Source organism: Phymastichus coffea, unplaced genomic scaffold (genome assembly GCF_024137745.1).
Source record: "Phymastichus coffea isolate CEN01 unplaced genomic scaffold, Cenicafe_Pcof_1.1 PCOF00009, whole genome shotgun sequence".
Taxonomy (NCBI): domain Eukaryota; kingdom Metazoa; phylum Arthropoda; class Insecta; order Hymenoptera; family Eulophidae; genus Phymastichus; species Phymastichus coffea.
This window is the reverse complement of record NW_026706820.1, coordinates 9546391-9564587: the sequence shown is the minus strand read 5'-3', so window position 1 is coordinate 9564587 and position 18197 is coordinate 9546391.

Genomic DNA, 18197 nt, shown 5'->3' with positions numbered 1-18197 from the left:
AAAAGAAAATACACATCCGTCCTTCATGTTTCTTTACATGAGATAAAGTCCGGTACTAATGGTCCCAGTTGTGTTAATTAGTAGTTTAGATTGTTACAGGACTCTGTTTCGTGTTGAGCGACGCTAATTACTTCCGGAGTATTAGTGAAGGTAATTATAGTAGCAGGGTTCTGTTTCATGTCCAATTCATTATTTTTCTTAGTATTGTTAGTACATGTTCCCCATTTTTTTGTTTTGCAACATTTATAAGCTAGCAAGAGCGTAGCAGCCAGGAATATAATTCCATTCACTCCCAACCCTCCGTAGATTAGATTCGAATGATAGGACGTTACACGTTTATGCTCGCCCACTATTTCCATTTTGTCCATTATTTCGGTTAATGTTCTTTCTTTATTTTTCCAGCCAACCAATTGAGGTGCCCATTTTATTGTTTCTTGTCGTTTAGATGATGTTATTTGGAGGTTATTAGAGGATTCGTTTAGTATAGGGTAAAGGAAAGTTACATTGAGGGTAAGGTCCGGTTTGTAGATATATTGCTCTGTAGCATTTCTATCTATTTCGGTCATTAACGTTGCATCAGTTGTGTGTCCTATACACCCTGGTGCTAATTTAATAATACCAATGCCCTCCAGACGGACAGGTTCATCTTTATGACCCGGGCAACTGATACGTAAGTTTTCGGGTTTTACCGCTGAAAACAACCAAGATCCGTCAGATTCTATGTAATTCCACTGCGTTGTTTGTTGTGTCCTAATTACCAAGTCGCAATTATAGATTTCCTTTTGCGACGGTTGTAATAGCATTCGGACTTCACAATCCTGGTTGAGGTTAATGTCCAGTAGCGGTGCCTTGGTCGGGCAAATGAATGCATGATGTGTACTTATACATTCTTTTAGAGTGGCATAATCCAAACGCATATATTGTTTTAGATCATTGTTCAGGGCTAGATATGGATATCTGTATCTTATGTAGGCTGAATTTCCGGTAGATGCGGATGGTTGAGGAACTAATATGGAATGCAACCTGTAAAGGTTATATAAATTTCTGTCCACTAAGGGCAGATGCAAAACTATGAATGTCCGTCCTGATTTGTGAATTGCATCTACCTTAGAAATTTTTACAATCTCTTCTATTCTTAAATATTCTGAAGGTATCGGAAAATCCAAGTCGTGATATGCGTGTTTGATATCAGAGGTTATTTGGTGTAATACGTCGGTGGTAAGCAGGTCTGGTTGTATCCTACCCTCTCTGACATTATGCAATATGTCCAATAGTCTTCTGGATTCATCAATACAATGATCTAAACGTGCTTCTAGTGCTCTTCCGTAAGAATATAAGAGCATAATGTAGTCCCATTGTTTCCGGTCGTCCTCCATTTTATTTAGTACATCCGCAACTTGCGATTCTAGGTGTGTTATAATTTCGCTATGTTTGTCCATCATAGTATATAATTTGTCCATGCCAGTCAATATTACATGAGTTTTCTTTTCTACTAGGTTTGCCATAGTTTTCTGATCTGCAAATAGCCGATCTATATTTTTATTTATCTCATTAGTTTCGTCCTCTATCACTAGTCCAAATAAGCTATGGCTAAGCGTACCAATGCCTCCAAAAGGCGTTAGACGTTTAGTTCTTATATTACGTGGGCTCCTTTTTTTGGGCGGAGCAATACTGTCCATTGTTTTAGAAGCATAAATGACGTCCTTGTGCAAACTATTTAAAGTTTTCATTTTTAGGTCCAGTCCCTGTTCTTCCAAAGTCTTGGCACAGGTCGCCATGTGTAGGTGAATAACACATTTGTCATAAAATGAGCAGAAATCTACCGATTGTCGCGACTGTGTTATTAAATAAGCGATATCGAGAGCTATATAAACTTTCCAATCAGCTCTTTTCATTTTAACCTGACTCAATTGTTCATAATACAGTCCAGGATTATTGTCAAATTTTTCCATTGTATATGTTTCCTGTCCTTTTGTCCATAAGAAAGGTAGAAATAGCAACGACAGTAGATAGAATTGAATACACATATTGATTAATGTGAAAGAAGAGAAAAAAAAAATAGTAGGATAGTCCTGAAAATAGATGTAATCACATGTAAAGAACAAAAAACAAAAATACAGATTCGTCATAGAAGGAGAAAAGTAAAAAAATAAATAAATAAATAAATAGGAACAAAAAGAAGAGAAGAAAAGAATTTCAACATGTATAATAGTGCAACTAATAGTGATTAATAAATAAGTAATAAAAATTAAAACAAAATATATATACGAGTATACTATAGTTTTAACTTAAGCTTGTCTACATGCTTTCTAATTCTTTTACCATTTGGCAACTCCAAAATAACATTTTTGTGTCCTAGTATTTTAATAATTTTAAGGGGGTTCTTGTAGTAACTATCTGCCTTGCCTACGCGGGGCTCATTTAAGACCCAGGCATAATCGCCTTTCTTACCCTTAAACATGTTTACTTTACTATCGTATCGTTTTTTAGATCGTACTTTCGCAATTATTTAGTTCGTTCCGGCAGCTAATTTTAGTTCCGATAATCTATTAATGAGGTCTATTAAATACTGATTATAAGTACGCAGTTTTTCTTCCCGTGGTATCATCATTGGGAATCGGGCTACTCGTCCGTATACAAGTTCATGAGGCGTATAGCCCGTTGCAGCATGAATGTTGGTGTTATAAGTAAAAACCGCAAATGGAACCAACCTGTCCCAATCATCGAAGTTTTCTGAATAAGTCCTCATAAAGTCCATAAGAGGGGCATGGCTACGTTCCAATGACCCGTTCGTTTGAGGCCTATATGCGGACGTAGTGAGGTGATTTACCTTAAAGAGGTGTAACAAAGATTCAACTATATCCGACAAGAAGCTCGTGCCTCGATCTGAAAGAATAGCGCTGGGGGCTCCGAATCGACAAATCAGATGTCTAGCGAGTGCGTCGGCTATAGTAATCGCCTTTAAATCCTTTGTGGGTACAATGATTACATATTTCGTTAGGTGGCATTGCATTGTTAATAAATGACAATTACCACGAGGTGTCGTCCTCAGCTTGCCTACCGTGTCTATTGAGACTTTGTCAAAAGCTTCTATAGGAGTGTCGGTGACAATCATCGGTTCATGGGTTTTATGTCTGTCTATTTTCTTTTCTAGACATTTCGGACATTTCCTAACATAGTCCAATACATCATTTCTCATGCCCTGCCAGTAATATCGGGCCCTTATCTTCTGATAAGTTTGGTTTACTCCCTTATGACCTCCTATTAAGCTATCATGCAACGTTTTAACGATATTTGTTCTCTCTTCTTTGGGAGGCAAATTCGTTTTCCCGTAACATACGGTAACTGTTATCGGACTACCTACAAAGGCTCCAATTAATAGTTCCATTAACAGACCTGGTCCCAAATCATCTGTGTAATCACCTTTCCTAGACATGCGGAAGCTGTTAACCTTATCACGAATTAAGAGCTTCTTTAAATTAGCCAATCCGACCTTTATAGTTTCTACGCTCGTTGAGTTATAATATTTGTCTTTTACCACTATGGAATATATCTTATGTTTTTTATAATTTGTCGTTAAAATTTGTCCAATCTTAGGTTTTTTATTTTTCATATTACGTAGGTCAATAGCACCTATCTCGCTTAATAATCTGGCTATTGCCGTAGTATTATCACAATCCCGTGAAATCAAATGTACTATATTGTCTCTCTGGTAAGTCAAGCATTGTTGAGAGTTTCTCACATTATTTTGTAAAGTGAAATACCCAGGACCCGAAAGGGTTTCGCTATCTTCTGTACTTGAGGAACTAGGATTTTTATAATCGCTAGGTCTTTTATACTGATTTATGGGTCCCTTTGCGTGAGGCAGGATGAAAAAGAAATCATCATCTATGGGAGCCTTTAAAAAGTTCAATTCGACCGGGGATTGTGTAGTCTCGCTATTTACACTTTCCTTTTCTTCCGGTATTTCTTCGAGTCCCTTAAATTTAATACCCGTTTGTCCCTTATTTAATGGAGTACTTCGGCTTTTAGGTTCACCAATTTTCACATTAGGCGTCACCGATAGTTCTCGTCTCTGCAAAGGGATTAGCTCATCCCTTTCGTTAGATTTTTCATGTTCACTGATATGAACAGAGTCGTTGTCCGACGTTATTGTATCGCTCTGTGGTTCAGAATTTCTTTGTTTTATTTCGGATTCCACAGCATGTTGCGACAATTCCACTAATTTTTTTATTCTTCTTTCCATTTCTTCGTCTGAGTTTTCGTCACTGTATGGATCCATTTCTCCTAACACATTCTGTAATTCAGGATCTACTTCGTCCTCATCAGAGAAGTGGCTGATTTCGTACGGTTCTAAATCTTTATTGTCCCAATAAAACGTCACGTCTTCGGCACTACGATGTCGTCTCAAACTCTCCTCGAACCTAGCACACGATTCTGCAAGTTCATTTTGAGTTAGGTTGGTCACGATTTCCTTTTCGGTAGAATCGTGTTTGTTCTCAAAGACGTCGTCGTCATTGGTACTATCAGTGTTATTACTCGTTTGAGGACCAGTCACTTCAATATCCAATGATCCATCACTTTCGTCAGATTGCGACGTTTGTTGTGTACTCGATTCAGCGTTTTCAACTAATATTTTGTCCTGTATATTTTGAGCTGAATCTTCTAACTTTTCGTTTTTCTCCTGTTCCCTTAATCCAGTACGAGTAAAATCCGGAATCGGCGGCTCGCTTTCAGAACTCCCTTGTTTACGTGTATTAACGTCCGTTTCCTCTATACCCGTCGACGACATCATAGACCTCCGAAAAAATGTCGGGCTTTTAGTAGTGATCCTATCGGTTTCTACACTGGATTCGTCCGTTAGAGCCTCATAAGATCCTGCGGTGTCAACCTGACTCTGGATTTCTTGGACTCTCGGATGTTTTTTTATTTCAGACGTCGTTGGAGGCGTATCTTTCCGCACCAGCGGCCTCCGGGAAATGTCAGTCCTAGTTCCGCTTTCTCGATTAGTCGAGACATTACTCGAGTTTTGACCTTGCGGTACCTTCGGTCTAGTTCCCGAAGCTCGTGTCGTAAGATCCTTTTTATTCGTAGGCAATCTAGTCCCTGCTTTTGACCTTTGACCGAATGTACTAGGTTGTGGGTCGGCGGCAGTTGTCAATGGAGCAGGATTCTTACGCCTCGTTCTCCCAGCTATCACACTGTGTTCCAACTCCGGCCTTTGTTTGTTGGTTTTAGAGCCTAAAGGTCTACCTATCGGTCTAGGTTCGCCAGCAATCGTGTTTGCTCGTCTGCGCATTCTTTTCTTTTCTTCCTCTGACTTTTCTTTAGCGGCTTCTTGTTCTTTTGATTTGTCTTTCCATTTCTTGAACATCATTACCTGTATATTAGGTATATTGTCATTGAGGTCCTGTTCACACTTTTCTTTCTCTTTTAAATACTCCTTCAGGTCCACTGGATTGCGGGAAAGTGAATCGGCATTGCAGTTCAATTTACCGGGTTTAAATTTGAAGGTGTACTGAAAATCGGTGAACTTGAACATCCACCTCATCAATCTTTGTCCTGGGTCTTTACGGTTGTGCATATAATTCAATGGCTTGTGATCGGCTATTAGGGTGAATTTCTTGCACATCAGGTATGGGCGGAATTGATTCATGGCATATAGACACGAAATGCATTCCTTTTCTGTCGTCGTATAATTTCTTTCTGATTTGTTTAATAATCTCGATAAATATGCCACCGGGCGCTCCACACCATCTACTTCCTGCGATAGGATAGCTCCTACAGCATAGTCCGAAGCATCGGTAGTCAAAGTGAAAGGTTTCTCGAAATCGGGGAACGTTAGTATGGGAGCTTTACATAAGAGTTCTTTTAGTGTATTGAAAGCTTCATCTTGTTCGGATCCCCATTCGTATTCTCTGTCCTTTTTAGTTAGATCACTCAGCGGTTTTGCTATTTTCGAGTAATCTTTAATAAAACATCGATAGTAGCCTGATAGTCCCAAAAAGGATAGGATACTTTTTACACCGGTTGGACGTGGAAAGTCCATGACTGCAGAGACCAATTTTGGATCCGGTTCCACGCCTCGTTTGCTAATTATATGTCCTAGGAATTTGACTTCTCTACGCAAGAACTCTACTTTGTCCGGCTGTAGGACCAATCCTGCATTAGACAATCTTTCGAATAGTTTTCTGACCTTTCTCTCGTGGTCGTCCAGGTCCTTTGCATAAACTATTATATCATCGAGGTAAACTAGCATCTCGACGTTTAACAATCCTCTTAGTAAATGGTCCATCATTCGTTGAAACGTAGCCGGGGCGTTCACCAAACCCTCGGGCATGCGTATATACTGAAAATGTCCACGTAAAGTAGAAAATGCAGTTTTAGCTCTGTCCTCGGCCTTCAAAGGAATTTGTTGAAAGCCATTTGCAAGATCGAAAGTTGAAAAATAGGTACAGCCTCCTAGCTGGTCTAAAATATCTGCGATGTTAGGGAGAGGGTAAGCGTCTCCAATAGTTCTACTGTTCAATTCACGGAAGTCTATCACAATTCGCCAACGCGGTTTACCATCACTTCCGGCTTTCTTCGGTACAATCCATAAGGGGGAATTATAAGGGGAATTTGACTCCTCTATAATTCTATCCTTAAGTCGTTTCGTAATTTGTTCTTCTATAAACTGCTTATGAGCCGGTGGGTGTCGATATTGTTTAGTGTTAATGGGCACATTGTTTTCCAGGTGAATTTCATGTTCAATAATACTTGTACATGGTAGCGGCTCACCTGGTAGTAAAAATACATTTGGGTATTGTTTTATCAAACGTTTAATACTTCTGTATTCGTTTGGTGCCAAATATCCTGTTCTCAATAATTTAAGTAGCCTCTTATATTTTTGTTTGAGCTGTATTTCAGCATTCCGTGGACTAGTGCATTCGCTTTCACTTTCCGAAGGCGAACTAGCTTCGGGGTTCATATGCTCGAACGGCAGTATGATCCTCGGGTCCACTTCTATTGTTACGTCTTTATCAAAATGAGTATTAACAGCCATAATTTTACAGGTTCCATTTTGGTTTGTTACTACTCCTTGTCCCATGTATACTCGATCGTCTCCTACGTTGATTCGGGGGAGATAACCTTCCACTAGATTTGTCCGTACCAAGTTTATTTGAATAACTTGGCGCGACCTTGCAGGTATCTTATATTTCACCTTGCTATTGTTGATGTTAGTATCATTTACATTACTTTCAGAAGAATCGGTCTCCCTTTCATAAGAAGGTATTTTACCTTCTTTCAGCATTTCTTGGTACTTGATGGGGTACATAGCGATAAGATCGTTCCGTAGATTGTTTATTGGAACATTCTCTGGCAGGAACGGCACTGGGTTCATCACATCGCTGTTTAACATTAAGGCATCGCTGTGATAAGATATCACAGCCCTTGTAGTTTTCAGAAATGCTCTTCCCAACATTCCATCTTCTTGAATTGGAAAATTGTCCCAAACAATATGAAATTTAGTACTTCGTCCATTTATGCTTAACATAACAGTCCCCAACGTCGGTACTGTATGAGCTGTAATGCCACTAAGCGAAGTAGCTTCCCTCGGATTAAAAGTCGTTGTCCACCTCAGAGTCTTAAACTTAATTATATTTACTGAAGCGCCATAGTCTACCATAAATACTGTCCATTTTTGATTAGTTTCAGGTATACAAAACCTTACTCTCGTTGGCTCATGGACCTCACAATCTCCATCGCCAGATCCCCGATGCGCGGCAATACAGATGCCTGGTCCTGCATACTAGTAGCCAGGGGTTTCTGTAACACTGTCATTAAAGGTGCCGGTGGCATTCCCTCTTTCTGACTCGGCTGGTCTGCCAGTCGTGCCAGAACTGCCTTGGCTTCCTCGATCATTGCTTGTGTTGATTTTGCGAGGCTCGTCACCTTGATGTCGGGACGAGCCGTTTGCGAGTTTAAAGGCTTAGCATTTGTCGGTTGGTTATATGGCGGATTCGGTCTTAATTCTCGTTGATATTGTCCAACTTGTTTCAACTGGCCGTTTTGTCCTTGAGGCGATCCAAGTCTTGGTTGATCATAACTAATCATGCCATACCGTCTTCCTGTAGGATATAGATACGTGTCTGTATCCGGATTGTATAGTCTTCCGTTATTTTGTTCATATGAGCGGCCTTACGAGCCTTGAAATCTCGGAATCCAATTCCCAGTCCTAGGCTGATATTGTCTCTGTCCTTGAAATCTATTATTCTGAGAATTATTTCCAGAGTAGCCTCCGTTATTGAAGTACTGATTATTATTGTTTTGGTAGTTATTACCGTTCTCTGAATTTTGTTGAAATTGCCTCTGTTGGTACTGGCTCTTTTGAATATAGAGTTGCTGAAATTCAGCAGGCAATTCTTCGAATTCAATGGGGAACTGTTCTTCTGATTCCAATCCCTGCTCTTGCACGTTAGCAACGTCCAAATTTTTGTTGAAACCAGTCCATTTGTTAGCTTTAAACTTAGATTTCATATTATTTCGAGCCTCAATTCTCAAGGCTTCTTTATAAGCTTCGCTCAAACAAGTAGGGCATTTGACATCCACTAAGTCCCCTATTTCTTTAGGTAAACCGTTTACGAATATTTTTACTACAGCTGACTTCAATGGTGTCAACATAATCTCGTTAAATTGTGCTCCCAATTCGTCTTTTAATGCATGTTCTGCACAATTCAACAATATATTTATTCGGTCATGGAAATCTCCGACAATGTCGCCCTGTTTCATTCTTAACGCGTGTAATCTTGCATCATAATAAGCAAAATTCTTACACGGTGCAAATCTTTCCTTTAAAGCTTTCGTTAATTCTTCCGCAGTATTAACGGTTTTGCCATACAAACAGTCCCTAGCCGGCCCCCTTAATTTTGCTATGACGGCCTTTACATAATTCGGTCTTTGGGCGATAGGTACTGTGGCAGATCCATTTTTTATATCTTGAATAAAATCTTTTAATGGAAGATTCTTTCCATCGAACTCTGGGATTCCTAACAAGGAATTTTGTAAAGCAAAACTCGCTGATGCCGATTGCAGCATAACGAGAGTTGCTTGTTGCTGTTCTTGCGCCTGCTGTTGCGCTGCTGCTATTGCTGCAGGGTCCATTTTGTTTTGTTAAGTAATGCGAATGTGTACTATCAGTCTTATTTCTGATTTCTACACTAATCGTATAATATTATCCTCCTATTTTAACGTATTCAAAACGTTATCATAGGGATCGCTTACCGATTTAAGATACATATATAGTTAAACACATGTATGTATATATATATGATTTAGGATATATATACTTAATTAGCTAAAACTTAATATTCTGAACGTGCGTCCTTATAGATCGTTAACGTAACGTAATTTATTACGCGTTATTTAATATTACTACTTATACCGGGGACGGTATAGTGGGTATAATAATAATAATATATTATAATATAAAATATATTATAATTATAATCATACACCCTATTTGGTAAATAATATTTTTATTATATTTTTTTTTATGTAAAAATAAAAATTTTTTTTTTTTTTTTATATTAAATGTTAATAATTAATTAATTAGGAGCGTTAAAACAGCAAAAAAAACAACCACGCTCTGCTACCATTTGTGACGTGTTTTCAAATAAACATACACGTCGTTAGTGTACTTTCAGCAAACGAGCGACACTACAACTCGTTGTGGTGAATTGCTGCATGTGTGAGACCCCATTCACTTAACGCTTGCTAGTTAATTATTAAATATAATTTATGTATAGGTATATTTATGAGACATAAATAAAAAAAAAATCAAATAACTAGAATATATTTATATAGAGGTCCTTCTACTATTATTGCAAATATAGGCACAATTATTTATATATGTATAATGAAATAATGATATAGGTCAAAACTCTCATTAGTCTCGACTCTACTAGTTAAAGACAAAGGGTATTAAAGGTAGTAATAGAGTTGCGATTTAAACTATCGAAAAATTATACGTAACAATAAATATATTATTAAATATATATATATATTTCCAAATTACGGATAATAATCTATTCGTTAAGGAAATTACTCTTGAAACCGATTTATCGTTGATTTAATTATAATTACGTATAGTCGGAGTTAAAGCTTACTCAAGAATTTTAGCAATTTGGGACCGAGTTCTTTTAAATATAGTCAAAATATTGCAGACGTATTATTTATCCCGTACACGTGTATATCATGTTATCTGGGGACGTGCTTGATTGTTAAACACTTCGTCAGCGTAGGCTATCATACTATGTTTTCGTGGGGATCGTATGACGCTAGTCCGGCCGGTCGGTGCGAGCGGTATTTATAACAATAAATAAAAAGGATCGCGAGAATAAAATGCCAAAGCCAAAATAATTAAGAATTTATTAATCATGCATATATATATATAACTACATACATATATATATATATATGTATGTAGTTATACACCAAATGAATACGTGGAATTTGCCAAATGGTAATTACTCCAAGAATTATGATTATATAAAAATAAGTAAGAAGAATACAGTTTTATGATAATGAACCTTGAGTTACTTACTTGTTAAATGTTTGTTTGTTATTATTATTAATGGACTTGGCCTCGAATTTATATAGTTATATAAATGTGTATATTGTTAAAATATTTGTCCAAGAAATATATTCCTTTTATTTTAGCTGGTCCTTATAATAACTGTTGTCCTTGTAATAAGTAATTGTGCTGGAATTCGTCTGATCGTACGCTGTATACGTATATATATATATATATATTAAGTATATTATAATATAATATATATTATAATATATATATAATAATAATAATATTATTATATATATATATATAATAATACGTTAATGAACGCTGTTACTTTCGTCGCGCGTATACGTTAATCGCTGATAGGAAGGATATAAATATACTGATTTTAGGAATTTAACGATAAATAAAAAAACTGATTGACTAGAAACTGAGATCAAAACTGTATGAAAAGAACTGAATAAAAACTGTACGTAAATCTGAAGAGAATGAAGCTGTGTACGACTGGTCGTGATTAACTCTGGCACGAGACTGCTTTGTTAGGCGTGGGCGATAAAGTAATGCAGCGCGAGAGTGTTACTACGCCGTCACTGCATTACTACGCGGCCGCCGAACCGCCCACGCGCGCTTAATGTGTACGATTAATACACGCGGCGCAATTATACATAATACTAATACATATAAATTTTACATATATCAGGATTAAGTGAATTTAAAAGTTGTCACTTAACAGGGAGCTTTCTTGAAGAGTAACCGAAATAAAAAAAACGAGCAAATTGGTACCGTAAAATATTAATGCTTATTTTTTAATAAAAAAAATATAACATAAAAATTTTCAATAAAACATCTTTTTTTCTTTCTCATTAATGTTTTCCAATTCTAACTTAACGAGTTATAGTCTAAATAAAAAAAATTGTAAAAATACATCAAGTAGAAACGTCGCAGCGATTTACAATGATCTGAAATTCTAGAAAAAATTGTCAAAGTTCCTGTATAGATTGGGTTCGATACATTACAATACATATTTTCGACGTATTTTGGCAATGAATCAAAAATTGATTTCCACGCGAAGCCATATTTTTTTTAACATGTGTTTATAGTGAGCTCCGCACGAATATATACTTATATCTCGGATAAATTTTAATTGTAACAGTAAAATAAAATTTAATGCACAATATCAGATTTTACATATACTTTTCAAGATGGAAATCGAAACCTGTGTCAGGATTTCTTTTCAGTTTTTTTAATCGCAATTAGAAAAAGATCATTCTTTTTTCCATTTTTACTATTAGAAGATAAATTGTAGAGTGATGAGATAATTGTGACAATGTAGAATTCTATTGTCACGTCGATACTAAGAAAACGTATGTGACGAACCATGATAAGTAATTAAGTATTACGAGAACACACATGACTGGTTATGGTAACTAATCGGGTATCAGTAATTTAATTTCCTATCATATCAACCCTTCCGGGAACATTTGTAAATCTATCTAGCGAGATATATTAGGCTAAGCACGTTCTCCATAATATTTCCACGAATATTACTCACTGCATATTAATTTGGCAAAAATAAGAGAAGGGGCACATCATAATAGCCTATGATATAAAAAGGCTGGATCAGGATCTGCGGTAGCTCATATTCAAGCTAATACTTATACTCGTACTTATACTGATTTAGTTATTTCTAAGTTACGCTATCCGGCTACTCAGAATCGGAATTATACTCTGCTAAGCATTATAAACTTATCTTTCAACAATAAATCTTAATCAAGTGCAAACATCTCAGACTATTTCGTAAAATCTCTTCTGAAACCCAGTCCTAACAAGGTAAGAAACTAACTTATCTACCTAAACACACTACATATAACAAAGGCGCTATCCCTTTAACCAAACTCCGCTTAACTCCTGACTAAGATCCAAATTTTACCAACGCGACAGTATTTTAAACATTATTACGTCTAGCCATGACATCTCCTCGTCTGGGCATAACAATTGAGGGCCCCTCATTCTTGGTAATTAGGATCTTATCGCAAAAAAATTACAATGGTCGAAACACCTTACTAACGAAAACTAATTACACTCAAAATACTAATTAAAAAAATTAGCGAAATAGAACCAAACTTTAGGATAAACAGGGAACCTACGTTTGCAGAATATGTCTCGCATATCTACATCAAACACATCCAACCGCCGAAACAAAGCAAATTACCCGAGTCGAGGAATTACAAAGATTAAAATATAATTTACAAGACTACATTGATACAAACCCATTGGACTTTCTATGCAAAGATGACCTAATATTCGACATCCTCATTGAAATGACTAGTAAAAATTTAAATCCAGTATTCCTCCTTAACGCTATTACGGATATAAACTTCGAAAAATTAAAATGAGATAAAACTGAAATTCCAGTACTTGAACTCATTAAAAATCAAACAGCTTACGAAACAGCAACTGAAAATTCAGACACGTATAACGCGCCCACTATAAACGTGTCCATGACTAATACACCATCCGCTTCCAAGTCACCAGAAATAATTCATAATAAATCGGAAAAAGTTGATTTCACTCCAACTCGACATTTTGCCGCAACAAACAGAACTAATTTTGCAAGCAGCCTATTTACCATGTATTATACGCTGGGGACTTTCAGAATAGGACTAATGAATACCACACAAAACATAGTATCACCAATAAAAAATTTTAGCTTGAAAGATGCTGTTAATTTCGTACTTAAATTCGATGGATTCAACATACCTTTACACTTATTTATCGACGGTTGTCGAGAGGCACGCAGCATAGTCCCAACAATCAATGAAAATGATTTCGCCAAGTTAATTAAAATCAAACTAAGCGGTGAGGCACTTAAAAGCGTGGAAGGAGAAACGTTTGATAATGTAGAACAAATGATTAAATTTTTAGACTTATCGGATCAGCAAAAACTTGTAATCAATTAACTGGCGAATTAGCAACCTTAAAATAAAAACGCGGTGAGAATGTAGTCAGATTTTCTAATAGAGTAAAAACAGTAGCTGATGAACTTTTTGAAGCAGCAGTAAGGGAAAATCGAAACTATGCTGGATTTAAAAGCCAACTTGAAAAAGATAAAGTAAAATTCTTCATCCGCGGCTTATATTGGGCCATCAAGGGGCGTATGGGGGAAGCCGAAAATTTAGAATTAGCCACAACTAAAGCAATAGAAATTGAACGAGAATTCAACGTACAGGAAACTGAGGAAATAACCGAAACAATAAAAGCGCTAACCCAACATAAAGTAGAGCCGGTTCGATTAATGAAAGCGGAGGATAGTAACATTAGCCAAATTTTCAATAAGCCAAAACACGCAGCTAAAAACTGTTGGTATCGGATACCGCACAATCAAAATGGGACTCGGCCAACTATGCAACAGCAACGGCAGCAGCCCAAATAGCAGTCGTGGGCGGAGCCTCGCGCAGCAGCTAAAAATAGCACTAGTCCCCGCTCCAATCAGCAGCCGATAAAGCCGATAAAGCCGATAAAGCCGATAAATCAGAAGTCGATAAAGCCGCTGTTTGCGACTTGAAGCGTTGCCACGATGAGGAGCAGATCCTGGAAGACGCGCTACCCGATGCCTTGCCTGAGCAACAGGTAGAAGACGAGAGCGGACCGATATCCAATAGTCTTGCCATACAGGATAAAAACGATAGCACACCCACAAAAGCTACTGAGGACGCTTCTGTAGAGGTTACAGAGGCGCCAGCCGCACTGGTCCTCCTTGACCTACCAATCACTTATGCTGTTCTCTCGTAGCTACCCGAAATAATCGTTTAACCTACCCTCTAATCGACAGGGGCACCGAAGAGAACGAGATGGCAACACCAGTCACTTCGAAGTTTTTCTCTTTAAAAAGGTCGAGGACGGTGTGGAGCTGCACCGGATGCTGGATTCCGCGGTGGATCGCTGGCAGCGGGGGAATTGGAGCGTCTCGAACTTTTTGGCTAAAAACAAAACCACAATCATACTTCAGGTACCATATTCACCGGATATGGCACAAGTTTATTATAGCTGAATGGGATAACTTTGAAGGGGACAACATAAATATTGATGAATAAATAAATACTTTTTCATAAAAATAAAAATTCACCTTACTTTTTGAACACACCTCGTATGTACATCCTCTGTAAGAAAGTGCCCCCCCTCACCCCGCTATTAATAAAGATTAGGCATATTTATTATAACCATTTATTGAAATACTCATTTATTTTCTTTTCTTCCCTTTCTTCCTCACCTTGCACTTATGCAAAAGCCTTTGGAGAGATTTCGCACCGATACGTCCAAGCTACCTGGTAGCTGAGGGAGAGTGCGATTAGCCCTCGTTATGTCTCTCTCCCTATGATAAGCCATATACATATATTATTATATAATACATTTAGCTACTAGCGTAGCCGATAACAGCGTGAGAAGAGAGGCAGCCGATCACGGTAAGTCGTGTGAGAAAGAAAGAGAGATAGATATCTAAGAAATCGTGACGCGGATAAGGGCCGCACGTCGCTGATCTTTCATGGCTCGCAAAGGCGTCACGGCGGAAGCGGGAAGTACAGATTTGACCACGCGATCGCGCACACGCATTCTTCGGCAAGTCGTGCAACCTTTCGCGCATTGTCATTGCTTCGCTGCGTTTACGCTTTGCGAGCTACATCAAGGAAGGAAAAGTCGCCGGTTGCCTCAGCAATAGCCATTTGTTGCCTCCTTGGCTGCATCGTGACTATAATAGTGACTATATACGAGCGCGCGTGCTGATGCTAGTGCACAACGAGTGTGTCATTTTCATTTGTAACGTATAAGCGAAAGCTAGGATGCTACGACCGGCAACTGTAAGTGCCTGCGATCTCTCTTTCTCTCCCGGCTTGCTGCTTTCTCTCTCTTACCCGCATTGTAACGCTAAAATTCGTGCTTCTGTGAAGCGCTGCTTCACTTTCGTTATATATACTTGTGTGTCATTGTGGATTTTTCGCTTTTTACATTATTATACGATCTGTTTTATGTTAATCGCTTGCTTCTTTTGAACCCTATTCTTCCCTTCTTCTCCGTCACCTATTACAACTGTGCATAGCGTTTTTTGCGTTTTCAGCGCAGGTGAGCCGCACGACGCTCTCCGCGGGCCTAGAAGCTGAACCGCTCCTATGACGGCATAGTTGTGCTACCTGAACACCGCTTCTTAATTCATTAACCTAAAATCTTCCTCATTAATTTTTAATAACGGTAGCTGTAGCTCGCATCACACGTGCTGCTCCGTTACACCCTTTGACACAATCTCAAACTATTTTACCTGAAAAAATTACGTTTATTTGTTTTATGCTGCATAACTTCAAAAAAACTATTGTCAGTAGAGAATCTTGAATTAATGTAATAAAGTATTATAAAGTAACGGCTAATAAAAGCTTTTTTTCATTTGAGTAACCAATACTCCAAATTCTTTATATAAATATTTTTTCATATATTCATCTTTATAATATTTTAAGTAAAACAATTCTAATTTGACAACTATATCTTTTATAAAAGTTACGTTTTTTGTTATTGCTACGAACATAATTTGTTGGAAAGTTAAAATTATAAGTGTGGGTCAATAAGTCCTTAGAAAAAGATAGAAAAACAATTTTTTTTGGTAGATGTTTTTATTTTTTACATAATTTCCTTTTAGCTCAATACACTTTTCCAGGCATCCTTCAATATTTTAAGCCATAAGAAAAAAATAATTTTGGAAGTTCCTCAAAATAGTCAATTGTTTGTGTTATGACCTCCTCGTTCGAGATGAATCATTGTCCGGCAATTCACTTTTTTAGGTTTGGGAATAGAAAAAAGTTACTAGGAGCCAAATCTGGTAAATATGGTTATGGTCTACTAATTCGAACTTCAATTCCTTAATTTTAGCCATTGAAACTAAATAAGTGTGCACTAGCGCATTGTCTTGATGAAACAGAATTTTTTGTTGTTCAAACGAGGACGTTTTTCTTTATTTTCTCGCTTAACCGGTCCAACAACTACTCATAATACTCTCCAGTGATTGTTTGTCCTTTTTCTGAATAGTCAACGAAGATAATTCTACCACTGTCCCAAAAAACAGTGGTCATAATCTTGCTGGCCGATTTCACTGACTTCGCCTTCTTTGCGGTTGGTTGACCTTTCACAATCCACTGGTTTGATTGTTCATTCATCTATTCAGTATAGTAGTGTATCCATGTTTCGTTTGCAGTTATGAATCGACGCAAAAAGTCGTTTGAATTACGGTGGTGCGCGCCTCAGCGGCCACCACTTGACTGCCTCTGTTCTCGACTGAGAGCAAACGCGGCACCCATATTGCCGAAATTTTTCTCATGTCCAGTTTCTTATGAAACCAATTGCGTTATTGCAGTTGCTGTATTAGAATGTATAATTGACTTTCAATTCTTCTTCTCTTTTACTTTCCAATTACCATAAGCTAAATTTTTACCATTCATTTTATAAGTAAAAATTCATAATTATTTTTAAAAGTTTGCTACATGCTACGATCTGTACATTCACGCTCATATTTTGGCGGGATGGGAGGTTTAGCGTACTAGCGCCCCTGATAATAAAAAGATCCTCACTATGATCAAATCCTCTACTTGCTACATATGTCATACTAATCGAATTTTTTCTTTTAATTTATGACAAATCCTAGATATTACTAATCACGAATTAGTTCCTACTGTACAAAAAGAACTCGTTAAAAAATCACAGAGTAATAGCAGTGTCGCCTTTAAGAAGGTTCAAAACTTTCATGAAAATGCACAGATTGTCATTAAATTGGAAACTGTAATAAAGAGTAATATTGTAATAATGTCTGATTATTTTCAGAATTTTTGACCATATAGTTTCGAAGAAATTGATAAGTACCCTTGACGTTGCTTTGAATAGCTTTCTCATGTAAACACATAATTTACCCTCATCTTTCAGTAATAGCTCAATGAAAAAAGCACATGTTTTTTATTTATTTAGATAAATTGAAAGATAATTAATCCAAGTTTCTTTTTATGTCTCGAAAAATATAACTCACCGTGCATTCCGACAAAATAAGAGTAACTTAGTACAAAAATTTTCTAACTGTTGTCAGAGAGGTGGCGCACCCCTGCTCTTGTTGCGCTCTGACGCTTGTCCCCTCCCACTTTCTGTTACGAGAGCTCTAGCGTGAGCTTAGCCGGCCGGCTCACACACACCTTGTTTGTCAGAGCTGCAGTTCGGACGTATAGACGACTTAATAATTTATACCAATAAAACTCTGCTCGAGATTTACAATCACAAATACGTTCCGCTGCGCGAGTGAGAACAAAGTGAAATCGCGCGTGAAAAACGAAAAGTGAGAAAGGCGAAAGAAAGAACAAAGAAGAAAGAACGAAGGCGAAAGAAAGAACAAAGAAGAAAGAACGAAGGCGAAAGAAAGAACAAAGAAGAAAGAACGGAGGCGAAAGAAAGAACAAAAAAGAAAGAAAGAAGAACGAACGAAAGAACAAAGAAGAAAAAACCATGGGAGAAGAGTCGACGAGTAGATTGAATTCTTCGATGCGTAAGTAATAGAATTAAGATAATTACGCGAACGTGAGTGAATAAAAATGAAAATTAAAAATTCAAAAATAAATCG